The sequence below is a fragment of the Macaca fascicularis genome, chromosome 7 (assembly GCF_037993035.2).
Source record: "Macaca fascicularis isolate 582-1 chromosome 7, T2T-MFA8v1.1".
Classification (NCBI taxonomy): Eukaryota; Metazoa; Chordata; class Mammalia; order Primates; family Cercopithecidae; genus Macaca; species Macaca fascicularis.
In genome coordinates, this window is record NC_088381.1 from 175,753,889 (window position 1) to 175,775,184 (window position 21,296).

Below are 21,296 nucleotides of genomic sequence, written 5' to 3' on the forward strand. Positions count from 1 at the left end.
TGGCCTGGTGTAAAGAATATCAGTATTTGGATGAGAAAATGCTTTTTTTCATTTCATATGGTTCCAACAACCCTTATGAAAGATATAAACATCCCTGCCCTGACTATGGAAATGTTGAAGGTAGACCTGGTTGTGGATTCCCGAGTCAGAATCTTCCAGTTGTCCACACCCTCACAAGGCCAGAGAAGTGAGAGGACATTTCTATTCTGGAAAGGAGTGAGTGGACGGCACAACTGGTTTGGAGACACGACAAACTGCGTCTGCATTTACAGAGGCAACGCACACAGGGAACGTCCTAGCGCCATCTGGTCTCCCACACACGCTTGGGACTCACGGGCGGGGCCCGGGCCTTGACCAGCCTCGGTTGTCAGTGCGTGGTTTGGAGAGTCCTGCGCTGAATCCCTGCAAGTTGTGGATCTTCCCGTCCGGCACCTCCAGGAAGCTCTTCACCTCCACCTCCAGGGGGCGCTGTCGGGATTCGCTCTCCTCAGCGCCTGTCTTTAGGGAACGCGCTTTGTCTTCCTGGTTTTGATCCTCTCTCTGCCGCCTCCATCTTCTCAGAGATACCGTTGCGCTCTGAGGTGAGCTGAGATGTGAGTTCACTTTGTTTCCGGAGATCTTCCAGCTCTGCCTCCTTTCCTCGGAGCTCGGCCTCCAGCTCCTCAATCCTCCTCCTCAGCTGCGTGTTCTTCTCCTTCTCCCTGTGGATGTCACGGCCTCTTCCTCTGCTCCGCGCTGGCCGCCGACTCCTGCAGCGCCGTGGGCAGCCGGGCGTCGCTGTCCCGCCGGGCCTGCAGCTCCATCTCCCGCCTGTTCCCGTGGGCAGCGCCCTGCATCGAGGCCGCCTTCAGCTTGTGGTTCCCAGACTGCAGGTGCCGGTCGGCTGCAGCGGCGTGAGAGGCCTTTCCATCGTCCGTCCCGTTGACACTGGATGCCGTAGTAGAAGATGAGGCTCCACGCCCGGATTCTTGGGATGATCACTCGAGGGCTCCATGTTCTCTAGGGTCTTGTCTTTGGCTATCATGGCCGCTTCTTCCACCTCCTGGAAATTCTCTGCAAACTTTGTCAGCTGCTGCTCAGAGGAAAACCCCAAACCAAACGCCGTGTCAGCTCTGCTGTGGGCCCACTGCCCAGACGTCTGTGACGTGTTGGTGAAGGTCAGATTCCGTGTGACTGTGCTGTTTATGGTCACCATGGCTCCGTCCACACTGACGATCCCATAGCTGTTCCTTGTGACATCACAGAAGCAGGAAACGGTGACCGCCTGTGGCTCGCAGGCATCCAGTTCTTCTTGGTGTTGGGGTCAGTCTGGAAGACCCGCGCTCCGGGGTGAAGATGGGCTGTTCTCCCATCTCCAGCGCTACTCAGGCAGCCGCTCCGACCCGGCCTCTGGTGCTCGCTCTTCACTGGCTGTGCATCCGCTCCCTGCGCAGCACATGTGCCGGCCCCTGTCCGCTTGGCTCAGCCCTGGTACCACTCCATTCAGCCAAGTGGGCTGGGCGGGGGCTCTGGAAAAAATCATTCTAAGAGATAAACTAAAAGAATAATCTATAATAAGGGACGACAGGATTCTATCTCAGAAAAAAAACAACTGAAAATACGTAATACAAAGTCCTGAGAAGAAATCTTGAAGCACAGGAAGGTCTCATGTATAGTAAGTTGTAATATGTTTATTGTTAAAATTATTACCTTTGCGTTGTTTCGAAAAATTGAAGCAAAGCATAATGAAATCAAGTGTTTTGTGCTTATGTGGTCCAACAGCATGTTGAGAAAACTGAAGAGCCCTGTAATCCTGAGGAGGAGACCTAATCCAAGGAGGGAGAGGCTCCCGGTCCTGTGGACACACACGGTTTGCCTGCTTCTGCCCATTTAGGAGCTGCTTCCTGAAGCCTTCAGGAGGCAGGAGGGTGAATGAGTTTCTAAGGACAATCTAATCACATCGTGACAGGGAGAAAAACATTCATGACCTAGAACGGATAAAAAATGTCTAATTACAATTTCATTGAAAATTGAAAAACTCTGGTTGTATATATTTATAGTGAATAAAGTTATGTGATGATTTATGAATGCAATATGGAATAATTGATTCGAACTCATTGACATATATATCACCTTAAATCCTCAAATTTTTATTTTTGTGTGTGTCACAAGGACATTTGAAATTTGTTCTTGGCTGTTTGAAAATGACCAATACACTTTGTTTAAGGTTACAAATAGACATCAATTTATGTAAACTGTAGGCAATGATTGAAAGGAATTGTGGATTGCTATAATTTATATGTTTCATTTTTTAGGACATATTTTATAATTATATATTTTTATAATTTTACTATATTAAATATAAAAGACTACACATGTATGCATAAGTTTGTGTATTTACACATATGTCTATAGATGTAAATTAATGTCTCTATAGCTACGTAGTAGCTAATATCATATGTTAACAAAACTCTAAAAGAACAAGTGCAAATTATTAGGAAGAATTATTTCTTGAAGGTATGTATTTTTTTTAAATGCCCCTATATATAAATTAAAAATTAATAAAACACAATTTCCAATAAAAAGTTCATGATAAATAAACATAGTAAAATATCGCAACCTAATAAGACTCCAGAGTCCTGTCCTGCAAAAAGTAGCCTGCTTCCTGCAGATGAGAAAGGAAACCCGCATGGCCCTGCAGGGAGGTTTGTGTCTGGGCTCACACTGACCTCCCCTCACTGTGTACAGTAATACACGGCCGTGTTCTCGGTTTTCAGCCTGTTCATTTGCAGATGAAGTGTGTTCTTGGCGTTATCTCTGGGGATGGCGAATCGGCTCTTCCTGGAGTCCATGAGGTATGTGCTACCCCCATTAGGATTAACTTGTCTAACCCACTCCAGCCTATTCCCTGGAGCCTAGCGGACACATTTCATATAGTAGCTACTGAAGGTGAATCCTGCAGAGGCTGCATAGGAGAGCCTCAGGGACCCCTCAGGTTTTGCCAAGCCTCCACAGACTCCACCAGCTGCACCTCACACTAGACACCTGCAAACACAGAGACACCCTGGTCAGAAACTGCCACACGTATCTACTGTTTTTCTCACTCATGTCCACTTACACTCACACATCTCTAGTTCTCTATAGATCACCTTTTAAAATATCAACAAGGAAAACCCAGCTGAGCATAAACTCCATGGTGAGTTCTCTGTGTTCGATGCTGATCACCGAGTGAAAACACCTGGGAATTCTGGGGCTGGGCTCCGATCCCAGAGCTGCATGGTCACAGCTGGCCTGGTTTTTATCAGCAGAGGGAGGGCCCTATTGGCATGTCTCCTGCTATATAGCAAGCTTTGTGGTGGGACAGCTGCAGAGAAGGCAGTGCCCAGAGCAGATGAGAGTGTCCTGGAAAACACTGAAGGTAATCCTGTCTCCCTGGTAAATATAGCTTCAGATTTTGTGATTGTGTCTTGATAACCATTTAGCAGACATCAGCTTATTTAATTTTTATGTATTGCAGAATGTATTTAATGCAAGTGTCAATGTTACATTTTTAGAGAAGATAAATTACAGAACAGAGCAGTTGTGCAATGTGTCCAATATCACACATCTGGACAGAGTTAGCCCTGTTATCTGTGTCTGTACTTCTAAACACTGGAGGAGACTGCTCCCCTGAGACAACTCCAGGCCAGTGTGGGACATGCCTAGAGAGGTTTTCAGGATGTCCCACCTGTCATAACACCTTTACGTAATTTTACCTTTTCTAGTGTTTACCTGAAATATACAGTCAGTGTTCAGATGTGTGTATTTTCAGTAGTCTGTGATTATTCATGTGTCCATATTCGTCTCTTTCTTGCTCTTTCTCAGCCAATATATTCATTTTTGTTACTGCTTTATTCAAAAACTCAGTCAATAATGAAATCAAATTGATAGTGTGGAATTTGGAAAATGTTAATATATGTGTGCGGTTGTTGAATCAGCACTTCCATCATGTTTTAGCAACTAAATTAACCTCTAATTTTTTTGTCTCACTTCTTTGTAACTTTATTTCACCACTTTGTTACACTCACCACCCTATTTTCAGAAAAATTTAGATCTTCTCCATGTTAATTTTGAATAGTTTCATCTTCTACACTTTATACAAATGAAGTAACATGAAGTTTCCTGTGAATTCTTTAGCTTCCTTCACTCAGCACAATTATTTGATACTGTCCCCATGTTCTTGTGTGAATGAGCCATGCCTTGATTTCAATGGTTCATTGTATTTCAGTACACGAAAACTTCTCAAATTGTTCAACAATGCACCAAATAAGGAATATTTGATTTGTTGTCTTAGTTTCTGAATTTTATTTAGAAAGCAGATACTAAGCATGAGAATAGAAAAAAATGAGAAAATGATGATCTTATTCTAACCTCATTAACAAAAAACTTTAATGACTACAAAAGAATAAATCCTTCAACATATCTGAGTTAATGTCACAGAGAAAAAAAAAAAAAAAAAACCTGAAATCTGAGAAAATAGAGGCCTGCAGAGAGACCTGGGGTCCATCTATTAGAGTAGGTCTAATACCATGCAATGAGTGGGGCAGGTCCCACTCATTGCATGGTATTGAAGATAGGAAAAAGCTAACCTGGAAATGTTTGGTCAGTTGCTTGAGGACGTGTGTACTAATGGTATGAGAGTGTGAAACTCCCAGACTAGCAGGCTTTTCTTACAAAATTGGGGAAATCCCCAGATAAGTCACCCACCTGCTCTCCTGTGGTATTGACTGAGGAGGAAGAACAGCAGCTCCGTTCAATGCTGAATCCCCATTCACTACATGTGGGAGACATTTATTAAATCTTGTGTCCTGTGGGCACTGGTAGAATCAACTAGAACATAAGGAAACAGGACACCAAGGAAACTCTACCAGGACACACTTCCCATCTCTTTCCTGAGGAATGAAATCCTGAATCTGTGGGGTAAGGACAGTGGGTCAGAAGCTGAGGACACTGATGAAAAACCACTGTGGCTGGGAAGAGGCACTCTGACACTTGGCGAAGGGAAGGAGCAGGAACGCTTGTAAGACCATGCTTCAGAGCCAGTTTCACCACCTGTAGCTAAGAAGGAGGTTCGGTCAGAAGGTTGGAGAATGTCCCGCTGTGTCCGAGCCCCTTCCCCCGCAAACAATCACCAAGTACAAATGTCAGTGGGATGCACCTGCCCCAGCTGAAAGACACAGGCTCTCTCTGGGGAGAATAAAATGTGAAGACCCAAAGTCAAACGGACCAAATGCAGGTATCACTGGAGGAACCTGAAGTTTTTGTGAACAGAAGAAGCTGACTTCAACACTGATAGCCATGGCAACAACACATGTGAAACCCAGCCCTGACTAGATTCCCAGAAATGTGGTTATTAAAAGCCCAACAGAATGTAATGTGTGATCGTCTCCAGGAAGAAAATAATAAATACAGGAAAATAATTACAAGGGAAATGCAAACTGGAATTCTACATGCATTACAATTTCATTAAAAGTGAAAGGCAAATAAAATTATGTTATAAAAAAAGATCTTGAGACAATTTGTCAGTGCATTCATGTTTCAGGGCAAAATTTTACACAGTTTCTCTGCTAGTAGCCATGTGCTATGAGTTCAAAACATAGATCTATACCAAGAAATTAAGACTGTGAAAAATGGGAAAATCAAGATGAAGTGCAGTTCTTATCTTTGTAATTGCTATAATATATAACTGCATAGATCAGTAAAAGATTACATATTATATTTTATAACATTCTTAAGTGAAAACTGAGAATAAACCAGAAAGAGTGGTGAGAAGGAGGATTTCAAAGCACACAGTTACACTATCTCTGTACTTCATATCAAGGCCATCACAGTGTTTGCATTAGAATCCAATTACATACAGTTCTTATTGTAAACTTTATGGTAACCAATACTATATTTATAAAATGTGAATTGTATAATCTGTTAACAGAGAAGTAAGCATCATTATAAAATGCTAATTTAAACAAAGAATGACAGAAACAAATATTAGTTTAAATAATAGAATTTATTATAGTTGTTTTAAAAAAGAAAGACCCAACTATTAGCTATGTACAAGAAAGTTATCCTACATATTCACAAATAGAAAAAGATGGGAAAACATGGATTATGAAAATATGAACCAAGAGAAAGCTATACTAGCTGTGTAAATTTCACACAAAGTAGACATCAAAAAAAACTTTTAGGACTTAACAGGGATTACATAGGATAAAGTTACCAGTTTTTAAAAAGACACCAGAAGAGACTCACCAAAAGTGTAATAGATGAAGAATGCACCATTCGTTGTGATTTACAGAACAAACATGATAAAAGAAGTAAAGATGTCAGTGAGACCATGCACGTAAGAGTTCACGTAAAAACTTCCTCTTGAATTTCTCCCTGTTGCCGCCCACACCAGCCCCGGTCCTGGAGCCTGCTGGACCAAGCTGATGCTGCAATCAGTGAAGGTGAATCCAGAGGCTTTGCAGGAGAGGCTCAGTGAACCGCTGGGCTGTACAATTTTTCCACCTCCGACTCCACCAGGGAACTTCACACAGGTGTTCTGCAAACACAGAGGGAACAGACTGAGAACAGCCCCACGTGGAGCAGCCACAGCTGGACCTGATTCATAAGGAACACTAATATTGAGGGTGATGAGAAGGGAAGCCCAGATCAGTGCAGACCCCATGGTATGGACACTGAAGAAGGGCACAGACATGGAGTGGCTCCTCACCAGGGCCTGAAGGAACAGGGGATGAGCTGCCTTTCATAAGGAGGGAGGGGACACAGTTCCATGTCTTTCTTTTTGTGGTCATGGGTGCACCGCTCAGCATTGCTCATCCATCCTCTGTGTCTCCATTTCAGGGAGGGCAGGGTCAAAGGATTCCTGGTTCTGGATACACAGGGTTAATCTGTGCATTACCCTTTTTCATTCTCTAATGTGGACACTATTCAGGTATCTTCATAGCAGCAAACATTATTGACAAAAAAGACAAGTAAGAACATAAGAAATGCGTTTTCAGAGAAAACAGACATCTGTCTGTAATCAGTACGTTTAGAGCTGGAAACCAGTGTTCCCGACAATGAGGCAAAGTTAAGTTGAAATGAAAAAAAATACATATCTACACTTTGTCAGGAAGGAGTTTTATAATTATCATTATCTTGAGATCATTTTGCCACAAAATTATTCAACATTGGATATATGTTCTTGTGTCAGGAAGCAGTCAATGTGGAAATGTGTGCACTTATCTGAGTGAAGAGTTCACATGGAGACATGTCTGCTTGTTTGAGACAAGAGTCCACATGAGGAAATGTCTGTTTCCTGAGGAAAGAGTAAATGTAAGGACATATGTGGTGGTCTGAGGAAAGAGTCCATGTGGGTACATGTGAGTTTGTCTGAGGGAAGAATCCACATGAGTAAAGATGTGTTTGTCTGACAGTAGAGTCCACATGTTGACAGATGTCTGTACCCATCTGAGGGTAAATGAAAGTTCAGGGACAGTGCATGCCTGAACTGAGCTGAAGTTTGAGGAAAACTTTTCTCAACCAAGGAAAGAGAAGAATGCTCTGGTTGTTTGCTTGTCAGGAAGAAAAAACCTGAGTCACGTAGAAAATTGATTTTTTAAAATTAAAGGTCTTCACTGAATGGAAACATTGTATATGCAAGTCAGGAAAATTATTTCATTCTTTCTTGCATGCATCTCATAACATTCCCACACTCCCAAATACATTATTAGATAATTTTATAAAGTATATATTTAATCCAGGGGTAAATAAACTGCTAAATATATTTCAATTGTATATATTTAAGTTTACATTTTCCATCACAAAATTATGAGCTTAGATAAATTAATTGTGTCATGTCTCAACCATTGCATATCACTAGAATATTCTTATTCTTCTTAAACAGAGCCTGTTTACTTATTTTACACCCACCCTCTAAATTCCTGGAATATCCTACTTACTTGACTATAGTTTTGGGTGTAACAGATTTCAGACTAATGAAACTATACCGTGTAATTGAAATGACTTCACAAAAGAAAGTGGAAAATGAAGTTGCTGATCTAAGTAACTTTGAAAATAAGGAGGTTCTATAAGTTTTAATTGTAAACAAACTGCACATCAGCACTCTATTCTAGTAGATAAACATGTTTCCTACAAGGGTATAACTTTACATTTCTGATGCCACTCTGCATGTGTCCTGAAATAAGTAATAAAATGACATCCGATGGGATTGGGGTTCCTCACGTTGCAGTGGGTGGTTATGGACACTCGAGGAAGGAAGGTTGGAAAGGTCCTTATGGTAACATAGCTGGGTGGAGAGTCCAATGTCTTCTCATTTATAATGTAATCAAGTTACAGAAATTAGATACATAAATAGTTTTGAAGTGTCTGTAAACATGGGGTCATATAAACGTGCACATTTACTAGGCCAATTGGTTGAGAGATCCCAGAAGTACTTATATGACGTTAACAACACACATACCCAGTATCACAATATTTTATTTTAATATTATTCTTTAAAGCCAGAAACAAGGAATCTTTATTAAAATGGCTAATTCCATGTATGAAAAAGGTAATATAGAAAACGAGCTTAGAATTTATTGTAATACCAGGAAACAGGGAAGTGTTCAAAAACAAAAGGATGAAGTGTGCAGTAAGGATGTAGGATCCAAACTAAATCAGCTCCCAGCACCTAATAAAGCTGTGGTGATTTGAACAATAAAATGAATAATGCAGTATGGATCTGTTTCAGAGTATGAAATAGACATCCATAAGCCAATACAGATATTACTAGATGATTAAATAAAGAAACAATGGGAAGAAGAACACATCTCCTTACAGAAGTCTTCCAAATATCTCAGGAGGATAGTCCTCCAATCAATAGGTGAAGGTTAAACACTCATGAGTTGACTGTGGCCTGAGATTAGAGACATGGGAAAAAAAAATCACTAATACTGTATTTTATAATAAGACTTCAGATATAATGCCAAATACATGACGTACGAATTAGTTTTCTTTTATGTTTTTGTCTACATTTGTGCAAACACACACAGAAACACACACATATTTTTCTGCAATACCCCCTGATAAGGGAGAAAAAGGCAACCACACACTTGGAGAAAATGCTTCCAAGTCACATATTTGTTAAATCAATTCTTTTAATTTGTTAAATGACTTTTATAGTCAATATGCAAGTAAACTTACAACTATCAAAACAAAACAATGCAGTTAAAAATGAACCAAATATCAGGAGAGGCATCTCACCAAAAATTATATAAAAATTGTTAAATATGAATTTTTTATGAGGGAAGTGTGCATTTAAATAAATACTAGATAACATTACTCACCTATTAGCGTGGCTAAAACTCACTCTTCTCATGATGATAAATGGAAATACGAATGTGGAAAAACAAGAAATATTATGCATTGATGGTGGGAATTCAAAATGTTACACGCACAAAATGAGATTTTTGGCATTTTTTAAATAGAGATAAAAATAGAGTTAAAATGTCAACTTGTGTTTGGGTTCCAAAATATTTACAACATTGATTCAGAAATTGATGTTTACAAAGATTGATTCAGAGGAAGTTCTGTATCAGATTTCTTAATTTGGTTCATTCTACAATCCCTGAAATTTGCTCACAGAATAAATGTCATGTGAAAAATCTCTCAAATAACTAAAATCCCATCCACTCAAGCCCTTGTCCAAGATTCTGTCGCACCCAGTGCATAATGTAGCTGGTAAAGGTGTATCTGGAAGCCTTCCAGGAGACCTTCACTGAGGACCCAGGCTTCTTCACCTCAGCCCCAGACTGCACCGGCTTCACCTGGGAGTGGGCACCTGTGGGGAGGACACAGGAACGGATGAAAGCCCACTGGACTGAACTCAACCCCTTCTCATCACTGGAACTTGGGAACCCCTTACCTCTAGCTGCTGCCACCAAGAAGAGGATCCTCCAGGTCCGGTCCATAATGAGGAGCTGTGCTCTCAGGGGCTTCTCTAGGGGAGGGATGTGGTTATTGGGTGATGCTCTCAGGGCCCAGACATATCCATATTTACCTCCATGGATCTCAGGTTATTTGTATGTTCATGAGACAGAGCATTTCATAGCTCAAGACCCTGATTCAGGATAAGAAACAGGAGATGAATGACACATCAGCCTTACACGAGGGGGATTCTGATGGTCCAAGCATTAATCCTGCTTGAAGAAATGGATACCCTGCTCCATTTACAAATTTTTTGTGACCAGTCATCCTTTCACTGAAAAGCAAGCACCCAGAGGACATGCTCCTCACTGTGAACCCACATTTGAGTAGCATGGAGACCACATGGATGATTTCTGGAACCATCACTCTTCGTGACCCTGACCAGGTTCTTTGACCCCATCCTGGTTCCATCAGGCACCAGCCACAGCTCATTGGTGACTCTGAGAAAGTGAGTGCTGATGTCTCACGTGAGTGTCCATCAGGTCCCTCTGAGATCTGCTGGGCGCTCCTGAGACAGTGTCTCCAGCACCTGCCTGGCATGTTGATCCATCAGGATTTTCACTAGAACCACCCTTGGTTTACAGATTTGCCCCGTAATGCATAATTAGAGTTGATTTTCTCATCTCACAGAAAATAGGAATCAAAAGATGGAAAAGAACTTTAGAGTTCTTTATGAACTCACTACTCCAAAAATAATTGTCAAGGAATTCGTGTTTTGAATAAGTCTGGGTTTTATTTCCTACTCCATTTAATAGAATTTCATGAAGTGTTTATGTACTTTCAGTTCATGTCCATAGATCCTCATCTTTACGTATTGGTTTCTGACTCACTGGGTCTGTGTACCTGCCACACTCTCAGATCCATCACTGCCCTGTCAAATGCACAATGTGGGCAACATTACCTAACATGGAAATCTGAATTTTTTTATTCATAGAAATATAGTGACTCCCACAATTCTGTATCCATTCAATTAGTAAAACCATTCCTATCATTTATATCATCACTATTAAGATATTTATTGTCCTAGAAACCCACTTTAAAAATAGTTCTCGTTGCCTTAAGTTATATGAATGGTTCCGATGTAACAGAATATTTAAAGACACATCAGCAGCTGGTTGAACACTTAGTTTTGTTGTTGTTGTTGTTGTTGTTGACGACGGAAGACACAGGCCCTGAGAGGAACCTCCTCCCCATCCTTCTGTACACCTGCTCTGGGGTTGGAACCTGTGCTTGGTGGCTCCTGAGCGCCCCCTCCAGCCCCGCCTTGCCTTGCAATGAGGTTTCTGCGGTGGTTGTGACCTTGACCAGGCGTCTCCACAGGAAAAGCTCAACTTTCGTCTTTACTCCCTTTTGTGGTTTCAGTGTCCCTGGACTATTTGCTTACATCTTACCTGGATACATGTTACCTGGACTATTTACCTGGATTTGCTTACATCTTACCTGGATTATTTGCTTATCTTACCCAGATCTTACGTCTTACCTGTCTATGGACTATTTTCTTACAACTTCATATAATCATGGAAGAATCGGGGAGGGATCTGGAATGGGAGATTTGTCTTCCTTCACATAGGATAAGGTTCTGGAAAAGTTCTTCCCTGTAGGAACTTTTGGAGAAGGCTCCCAGCATATTTTTCAGTAATTAAACTTTCCCACTTCTGACCCAAAGGAAACCTATTTGGATGTATTGTTTCAAATCTGGAGGTTTCTGGAAGGAAAGTCCAGAAGACTGAGGAATGTATGGCCCTCTGGAACTGTCACTTCACCCTAGTCCACATCTGTCTTGCAGACGTCTATAGTGCTTACCATGTAAGTGCCCTCAACAGCGCTATATATATATAAATATATAAAGTGTGTGTGTGTGTGTGTGTGTGTGTGTGTGTGTGTGTGTGTGTGTATATATATATATATGACACTTCCTTTACTGGAACAGAAACCGCAGAAATATTTCTGCAGCTTCTGTTCCAGTAATGCTAGTGTGAACTGCCATTCTGGACATGCCTGTCTCCTCAGTTTTGGGAGTGGGCAATTTTTTATTGGAATTTCATTCCTTTGATGAATTCCCAAAGGTATTGAAGATCAGATTGTGTAGATACCTCTTGACTTAAGAATGAGGGTGATGACTTTTGTAATCTTTACATTTTGGAGCAAAGACCAAAAGTACAACCAAAGGTCCTCTTCATGTGTTACTGGAGCGAGGATTCTAACCTGATTACATAGATGTGGTACCTGGTCTGACATAAATGAACAGACAAGGCAACAGAGAAATGACATGGCAGGAAGTTTATGAAAAGCCTCAGCAATTTTAGTTTTCTTCTGAGGAAGCAGAAATTGTAAAAGTAAGACAGTGTGACTGGTCATGTCTCAGGTGATGTTCTGTTCTGGAAAGTATCTCCAACCCTGGGCTGGATCTAGTGGGTGCACCTGGGCACCAAACCTGAAATAGTGACTCTTATTCCTTAAACACAAGACATTTCAATGAGAAAGCTGTTCTCAGTTGAGCTTCAGAGCAGGGAGGAGGAGATGGAGGTGTCCTTGGCTTCTCAGAATTGCTGAAACTTGAAGACCAAGGCCACGTCTGACAAGCAGAAATCCACTATAAGTACATCACATCAGCTCTGTCTTCAGGAATGTTTGACTGTGGGGGAGGTGAAGGAATGTGATTTATTCCCTTCTGCTAGTGCAGTGTGCTTCAGAGAAAATAAATTGAATATTTAATATGGTTTTCTTTTGCCATAATAGGGGAGAGAATATGAATAACTCTTAGCAATACAAGTGCTCACTCCAGAGCCTGCAGAAGGAGCAAGTGCACAATTGACAGAAGGAAGCGCCCTGCCCGAGGAAGCAGGAGCCCTAGAATCCTTCCCTGAGAACTGCCCTCCAGATGCCACGTGTCAGTGGAACCTGGGCTCGGACCTGGGATCTTGTGCGTAGTGTGGAGAGCAGAGCACAGCTCCACTCCTCCTCACTGTGTGACCTAGGATGTGACCTCTTCCTCTGAGCTTCATTCCAACTAGGTGATAAAATGAAATAACAGCCTTAACTTTACCTGTAACCTTTCTGGTAAGAGCCAGTGATATTCAGAATTGTTTTCACTATTGTTGTCCAAACCCTTAAATATCATGAAAATACCTGTGTGACCCCTCATCTCAGACCTCAGATGACCACCTCGCAGAGAGCACACCTGCTTTGTTTCTGTCACAGACATGTTATTAGAACTGGAAAGTATGTGTACCTTGTTATAGAATTTATCTTAGTTATGTTACACAGGAAAAGGTTAGAATTAGTGACAGAAGTTTAGCTGATGGGATATCTAAGCAAACTGTTGATGGTGTGTCTTCATTTCTCCTTGCTTATTATAGATAATGTGAGAGGAGAGAGAAAACTTAAAGAGAAAACTATCGACCAATAGTCACGTGTTTTATAAACAAAGGAGGTTTTCACATCTTTTGGAAACCCCATTAAATTAAATAAATTAAGGAATTTTAGGACATTTTTCCGCATTCTAGATACATGTCTAATACAGAGTTAGATTTAAATGCAAAAGAGATTAACACAGAAAATGGAAATTCAGCAACAGATAATTTTGCCAAATAGGCAGATTTAAACTAGTTTGCAAATTTACCCATATATTCAAAGAATAAACTCCAGATTCAAATAAGAAATGATAAAATGTCTATGTTTAATGACTGGTTGAGAGAAGCTTGAACTAACATTATTTTGATGAATCATACATCAATAATGAAACTTTGTCCAGTGGTCCACATTTTCAAGGGGCTGCTTGAGTAAATAGTTTCTACCTCCCCTACCTGTGATTTCTGGCAGAATCTATCATCCTCTAAAATCCAGGGACCATTAAGAACAGAGACAGAAGTTTGAATACTACGAAGATTTGAGAGACCCAAATTACTGCCTGGACTGATTGGTGAGGATGATCTCTATAAGCCTCATTTTTGAAGAGTGTATGGTGCCTTTTGTTATAATGATAATGAACAGGTAGCAACAAAGACAGTCAACGAAAATGAAGGAGGAGGGGCACATGGTCCAAACAGAAGAACAACATAAAGATCCAGAAACTGACATCAATGAAAAGGAAGCATATGGATTACCTGGAAGAAAATTTAAAGTAAATGTCAGAAACAAGTTCAATGAGCTAGTGGCAGCATGCAAGAACAATGTGAGAATTTTAATAGAGATAAAACATTTAAAAGATGACTAAACAAAATATTGATGCTGAAGAATACAATAAGTCAGCCAAAAATTTTAACAGAGGATTTTGGACCAGAGTAGATCAAGTAATAGAAGAAACAGTAAACTCAAAGAAAGATCGTTTGAACTAATAGAGACAGAGAAGAAAAAATTTAAAGGAAAGAAATAAAAAAGAGTTAAAGACTTATGTGTCTTTAACACACTGAAAACTAAATTATGCATTGAAGAGTTATGCAAAGATTAGATAAAAGGGGTAGCGAAGGAAGAGGGCGAGACGGAGAGAGACGGAGAGAGAGAAAGGCAGAAAGGTTTTCAAAGAAGTAATAGCATAGAAATTTTCTAAATCTGGAGAAGCAAATATTCATCCACATCCAAGAAGCTCTATATATTTTAGATAAGGTGAACCAAATGAGAAAGATCAGAGATAGTATGAAACCACGTTGCTAAAAGGAAAGGTTTTTGAAAACAGAAAGGAAAAGAGCAGATTTAGCAGATTTCTCAGCAGTAGGTTTTCCGTTCAGAATGGAGAGGAATTATATTTGACAATGTATGGTTTAGTGATAGAGATTATTTCTGAAAATGTGTTTCTAGTCAATGTCATCATTGTGCAAGCATCATAGGGAGAACTTACACAAACCTGTAAAGAATACCCTACTACACATAGGCCATTTGAAATAGCACAAAGTTTCCAGACAACCAGCCTGTACAGCGTGTTACTGCTCTGAACACTAGGAAGCTGAAACACCGTGGTATTTTTCTAACTAAACACATATAAATATGGAACACCTTTAGTGAAAATACAGTATTACAATGTTATGTGGCCACAAGCATACATAAGATCTATTATTGACTATAACATTGTTAAGTACCATATGACTGTATTCAAATTGCTGGGGGAAAAAAACTGAAAAACAAACAAAACTCTGCCAACCAAGAAACTTTACCATGTAAATCTTTTTGTAAAATAAAGGATAGATAAGACCTTTCCCAGAGAAGCAAAAACTAAAGGATTTCTTCAACACTGGGCCTGCCTTAAATAACAAAGACTCTCAACTAGGTCTGCAAAATAATGACATAGCTGCATCAGCTCCATTCTGGCCTCTGTCATTTGATAGTTTTGTGTGAATTTTCTTTCTGTTCTTTCAGGACTTTCTTTCTCTCTCAACTTCTCACTCCATTCTCCTTTTAATTCTCAGTTTATTGAAAAGATTCATATTTAGTTACGAACACTAAAACTTTGGAAAAAAATTTCATCTTAAACCCAACAAATTTAATTAACAGCCTTCACGGATGCCCATCTGTTTTTTCTTGTTTTGTTTTCCTATGGGATGTGGCCCTTGTGTCTACTTCAGCCCAGTCCTTATTTCCATATGCATGATGCACCCAACCATCACACACCCAGGAACATCTTGGAGGAAGGGACGCTACTATCTGCCTCATCCGCCTTCAGGTGCACAGTGGCCATTCCTTCAGCTGTTGTATGTGCTTTAGGGCTTTCCATTTAAAAGTGTATTTCACTATCCCCCAAATAAAGTTCCTGGACCTCAATAAGTGACGTGGCGTTGGGGGCATTGACAGCCAAATTTCATTGAAAGTCTCTTCTTTCCTTGGTAATTGAGGAAGAAGGGAACAAAACTCAGACCTCATGTAGTTCCTCATTTAGCAATAGATTCAGTGCAAATTTAGAAAGTTGAAGACATAGAGTGATGTTGGTGTGGTTTTCTGTGGCATACTAAGGAGACAACAGAAGATGGTCAGTGGTCCGTCTCCATCCAGCTGGTATCCATTGTCCATTAGTTAGGTCGTCAGAAAAGATAAAAGACAACTTTTGTGACAAAACCCCAAGGGCTTCATTAAAACACTTTGCCCAGAAACTGGCCAACAGGGACATGAGAAGTTTTTATATCACAGCTACTATTTTTTGCCTACTTTATGTAGAAATCTGAGAGATGTGCCCAGTCTCAGGGGGCTGATTCTCCATCCAGGGGACAGCGCTAACAGAGTTATGAGTTATGTGTTATTAGTCTGTCTGTGTCTTCCTAAGAAGACAACACGGAGTGGGTGGCTTAAACAACAAATATTGATTTTCTTACAATTCTGAAGTCTGAATGTTGGAGATCAGGGTGCTGGCAGGGTTGGTTCTTGGTGCGGCTTCTTCCTGGCATGCACTGGGGCACCTTCTAATACACTGCGTCTCCACATGGCCTCTTCTCTGCGTGCACGTGAAAAGTGAGAGGCCTCTGGTGTTTCTTCCTCTTCTTATAAAGACAGCACGTCTATTGCATTAGGTTCTCACACTTCTGACCACATTTAACCTTAATTGTATCATTAAAATTCAAATAGAGATCCTTTGAATTTAAGGCTTCAACATATGAATTTCAAAGAAAGAACAATTCAATTGATGACACAAACCAAGAGATGGTGAGAAGCATTAGAATATATATATTTTTAATCACTAAGGAATAATGGGCCATGCAGGAACTTGTAGGAAAGTTCCTAGTAATCGGTGAAACCTCAATTGTATGAGGAAAATGTACCTTCCTCCTTTCTTTTCTGGCAGAAGAATGTGAGGAAGCAGAACCACAGATATCAAAGAAAGAGGAGCCCTGGGGACAGCTGAGGTGCTGGTGAGGAGGGAGAGCACTGAGCAGATGAGGAAGCCCCGCCCTCCCTGCACCTGCTCCTGACCCGGCCTCCTGCTCTGTGGGCCCCGCGCGCCCCCTGCTGGTCCTGAGCGGCACCTGCGCCCGCCCCCTCCGCCTCCCTGCAGGGAGGTTTGTGTCTGGGCTCACACCCACCTCCCCTCACTGTGTCTCTCGCACAGTAATACACGGCCGTGTCCGCGGCGGTCACAGAGCTCAGCTTCAGGGAGAACTGGTTCTTGGACGTGTCTTTTGAAATGGTGACTCGACTCTTGAGGGAGGGGTTGTAGTAGGTGCTCGCACTATTACCATAGATATTCCCAATCCACTCCAGCCCCTTCCCTGGGTGTTGGCAGATCCAGTTCCAGTAGTAACCACTGCTGATGGAGCCACCAGAGACAGCGCAGGTGAGGGACAGGGTGTCCGAAGGCTTCACCAGTCCTGGGCCCGACTCCTGCAGCTGCACCTGGGACAAGACCCCTGTGAACAGAGAGACCCAAAGTGAGCCCTGGGATAAGACACAGCCTCCCATATCGTCATATCTGCATCCCCGAGACACTCACATCTGGGAGCTGCCAGCAGGAGGAGGAAGAACCACAGGTGCTTCATGTTCTTGCACTGGATGTCCATAACTCTCAGAGAGCATTTCCCATGTGAGCTGGAGCCTCAATTTAAGGAAATGTGTGGTGGTTTCCTGTGGGTGCCTAAGTGAGGATTTGCATGTGGGTGGTGCCTTTGTATGGAGCGGTGAAAAGGGATGAGGGAGGCCCCAGTCTTTGGGGCTCACCCTGAGAGGAGGATGCTGGCTGTGCCCTCTGAGAACCCAGTTCTGTTCCTGGGGCCTCCCCTCACCAAGCCCAGAGTCCTCTTCTTCCAGGTAGGGAGATGTGCTGAAGGAGCTGGTCTGGGAGATGAGTATCATCATGGATCAGGGATAGATTTTGGAATAGGTTCAATGCTGTTGTACCCTTGAAGATTTATATGAAACCAACCAAACATCCAGGTTATCTAAATTGTCAAATCTCCATTCAAAACATTAGGGCAGCTGCTAAATATATTCGTCACAGTGAATTTATATAAACCTACATCCATGCAATGTTTATTGTAATTCAGAATATCCATCATGGTTAGAGGGAATATATCTGTCCCGGAGAGTGTGTCATTTAAAAGAAAAACAAAAACAAAGCAAAACAAAGAAACATCTGAGACCTTCCCTTCTGTGAGCTTTTGAAATCTGGGATTCTGTCTGCAATCTCAGGAGAAGGTAGTGGGACGTATTTCCAACCGTCTCAATGTGTGATACTGAGAATGTGGCCTGACCATTACACACTTCTGTGTGAACAGATGTAGATTGGGGATCACAGTGACAATTTCAGTCAAAATCTATAATAGGTCAGCACAGGAGCATAGTCTCATCATCAAGATTAGTGCAATCGCCTTTCCTGGGAACAAGAGAGGACATCTGTGAGCCCTCCCCTCTGAGAGCACAAGGAACTCTGGTTCTTCCCTGACAGGTCACACTTCTGAAACATGGCTGGACAATGACACTCAAGCCCAGAGTCCTCACCCACATATTTATCATGTCAGGTGCACCTGTGTCTGAAAGACTTTCTCCTTCATTGAATTGCATGAACATACCTTAGAGTTTGCGGTATTACATCTTGGGCATATGACATTAGTTTGGTGAATTATATAATAAATAATCTATCTCCATGGATGTGGGTAACAGGAGAGTCATCAGAAGTTGGGTGTGTTTCAACATCAGGACAAACCTGGGCTCTCTTGTTAGGACTGAACAAGTGAGCTGACCTGTGGGACAACAGAGGGAAAGACACAGAGCCAACATCCAGAGCCAGGTGAACTCCTGACCTACCAGGTGGTCTCTGGACATTTTGTTTAAACAGATCCAGAAAGACCTTCCTCACCATCACGAGAATTATGAACATTGAGGGAAATTGAGATAAATTTTTATTTACAGACAATAATTCATAGGCTTGTAGACATCTATGTGGGTGTGTACAGGATTGCTAGGATACGCTCATACACAGAACAGAAGAAATAATTCTATTTCATGGAAAGAAAACCAAAGAGCTTCTGAATTGGTAGGGATTCTTTGCCACAAATGTGTCAGGTCACTAGATCATGTTATGATGCTGTAGGTAACATTTCCCAACATTGTCCTGGAGACAAAATGCAAAAGAGTAAAGATTCAAGTGAGATTCCTTTGAAAAATATCAGTAATGAACAGGCGAAAAGAAAGGAACCATTATGGAAAGAGTGCTAATGAAATGAAACAATAAATTCCATGTGGAGGTGGCAGGGAAGTTCCATCTGAAAGCTCATTTTCACCTCTATGGGTACCGAGCGCCCCCTGCAGCCCAGCTCCCACCGTGAAGGGAGGTTTCTGTCTGAGCGCTGAGTGAGCCGGAGTCATTGTGAGCCGCTCAGAAAAGCAGCCTGTTCCAGGGTGTGCGGAGTCCTCCTGAGTGAAGATGTGCTGAATATACACACGTTTCACTGCCCTCATTGTGTTTTATTCTCCAGACTCTCTTCATGTCCAGATTTGAACACGTGGAGTATTGATGGAACTCGTCATGACTGGGAACTTTTCAGTGAAGATGTAGGTAACATATTTGTGTAATTAAATTTGGATTGTGAAAATATTATTATCCAAAATGTCAAAGTCAGTACCTATTAATTTTTTCTTTTTTATATTTTACAGATGAAGGGATCTTTGGATTCCCAGGCTGGAGTGCAGTGTCATCTATTAATTTTATAGCATAAAAATGATCAGCCCAATTTATGTAGTCATGTTATCTCCATCAGGGATTTAGGTCCATGTGGCCTGTGACATAGCTCTAATCACAGAGGGAAGAGCAGTGATTTGTTGAGTTGATGCTACTTTTTCAGAGGGGAATTTAAACAATCAACTCCTCACCTTACCCAGTCTATTTTCATAACTGTGCATGACCCTTGGAAATGCAGTCACCATTTCTTACATAATGGGAGTTAACTGTGCCATGAAGGTAACAAGAAGATGTGTAAATTTCAAGTCTGGGTAATAAACTGTTGAATTACAAAGCCTGGAGCGAATCACATTCTGGCATCTTGTTTAATTAGTTGTGAATTTGTTTTCAGTTGTGTAGTTCAAGTTCCCATAACTCACTTTCTGCTAAAATAGTCACATATGATAATCTTGAGATATTAAAATGAAAAAAAATAACATTTCAAAATGAACCCAACTTCCAGGAGAGATGAAAATTCCTTTGTGGTGAAGGGTGTGAAGGGTGGAGACATGGTTGAATACTGAGGTTGTGTTCACAATTGTATTATTTTAATTAGGGAACTTCTGTACATCCCTTATATGTATTAGAAATTCCCTTTGAGAACCTTGATCTAACGTAATTCATTGATGGATCACACAAAAACAATGAAGCTGAAGGTTATTGAGCAGGAATCGCATTACAAGTTTAGCTTTCCTTTAGAACACATTCCTCTACCTGATGTGGAATTAGCCCAGGTGCTCTGATGAGAGCTTGTCAATTAATCAAAGACCCGAAAATGGGCACACACGTGTCTGGAACAGGGCATGGCTTTGGGATGCTTTGCAAAAAAACTGGCTTCTGACATCTTCTGGAAAACCCATCAAAATGGCAAGTTAAGAATCTCTTAGGAGCACCCTTCTACCCCATGCTCTTAGCTAATATAAAAGTGGAAGTTGATGCAAAATGAGATAAGATGGAAATTAAAGAAACTGCTGCACCACTGCCTCAGTTCAGCACAGCTGCCTCCTCCCTCAGGGCTTCTGACTCTCTCAGGATGTGGATTTCCACATTGTGTCTCTCATATAGTAATGCACGGCCGTGTCCTCAGCCTTTAGGCTGCTGCTCTGCAGATACGCCGTGCTGACAGAGGTGTCCGTGGAGAAGACAAACCGTCCTGTGAAGCCCTGGGCATACGCTGGGCTCCCAGTGTAGGTGATGATCCATCCCATTCACTCAAGCCCCTGTCCAGGGGCCTGTCATACCCAATACATACCATAGGTGGTGGAGGTATAACCAGAAGCCTTATAGGAAACCTTCACTGTGGCCCCAGGCTTCTTCACCTCAGGCCCAGACTGCACCAGCTGCAACGGGAGTGGGCACCTGTGGAGAGGAGACAGGAGTGGGTGAAGTCTCACATGACTGGCCTGGTTTCCTCCTCAGCCCGGGGACTGGGGAGCCCCTGACCTGTTGCTGCTGCCAACAAGAAGAGGATGCTCCAGGTCCAGTCCATGGAGAGGAGCTATGATGTAGGGGCTTCTCCCAAGGAGGGGTGTGGTTGCTGGGTGATGCTCTCAGGGCACAGATATCTATATTCCCCTCGGTGATTTGCATATTCATGAAGGATGGTATTGAATAGCCCAATTCCTGACCCAGTATTAGAAAGAGTAAATACATGACACATGGACGACACAATTGTAGA

At 41.7% G+C, this 21,296-nt stretch overlaps 1 pseudogene; it reads right to left on the reverse strand.

The window, feature by feature from the left end:
* Nucleotides 1-209: 209 nt before the first annotated feature.
* LOC135964473 (homer protein homolog 2 pseudogene) lies at nt 210-1,352 on the reverse strand (annotated as a pseudogene).
* Nucleotides 1,353-21,296: the final 19,944 nt, after the last annotated feature.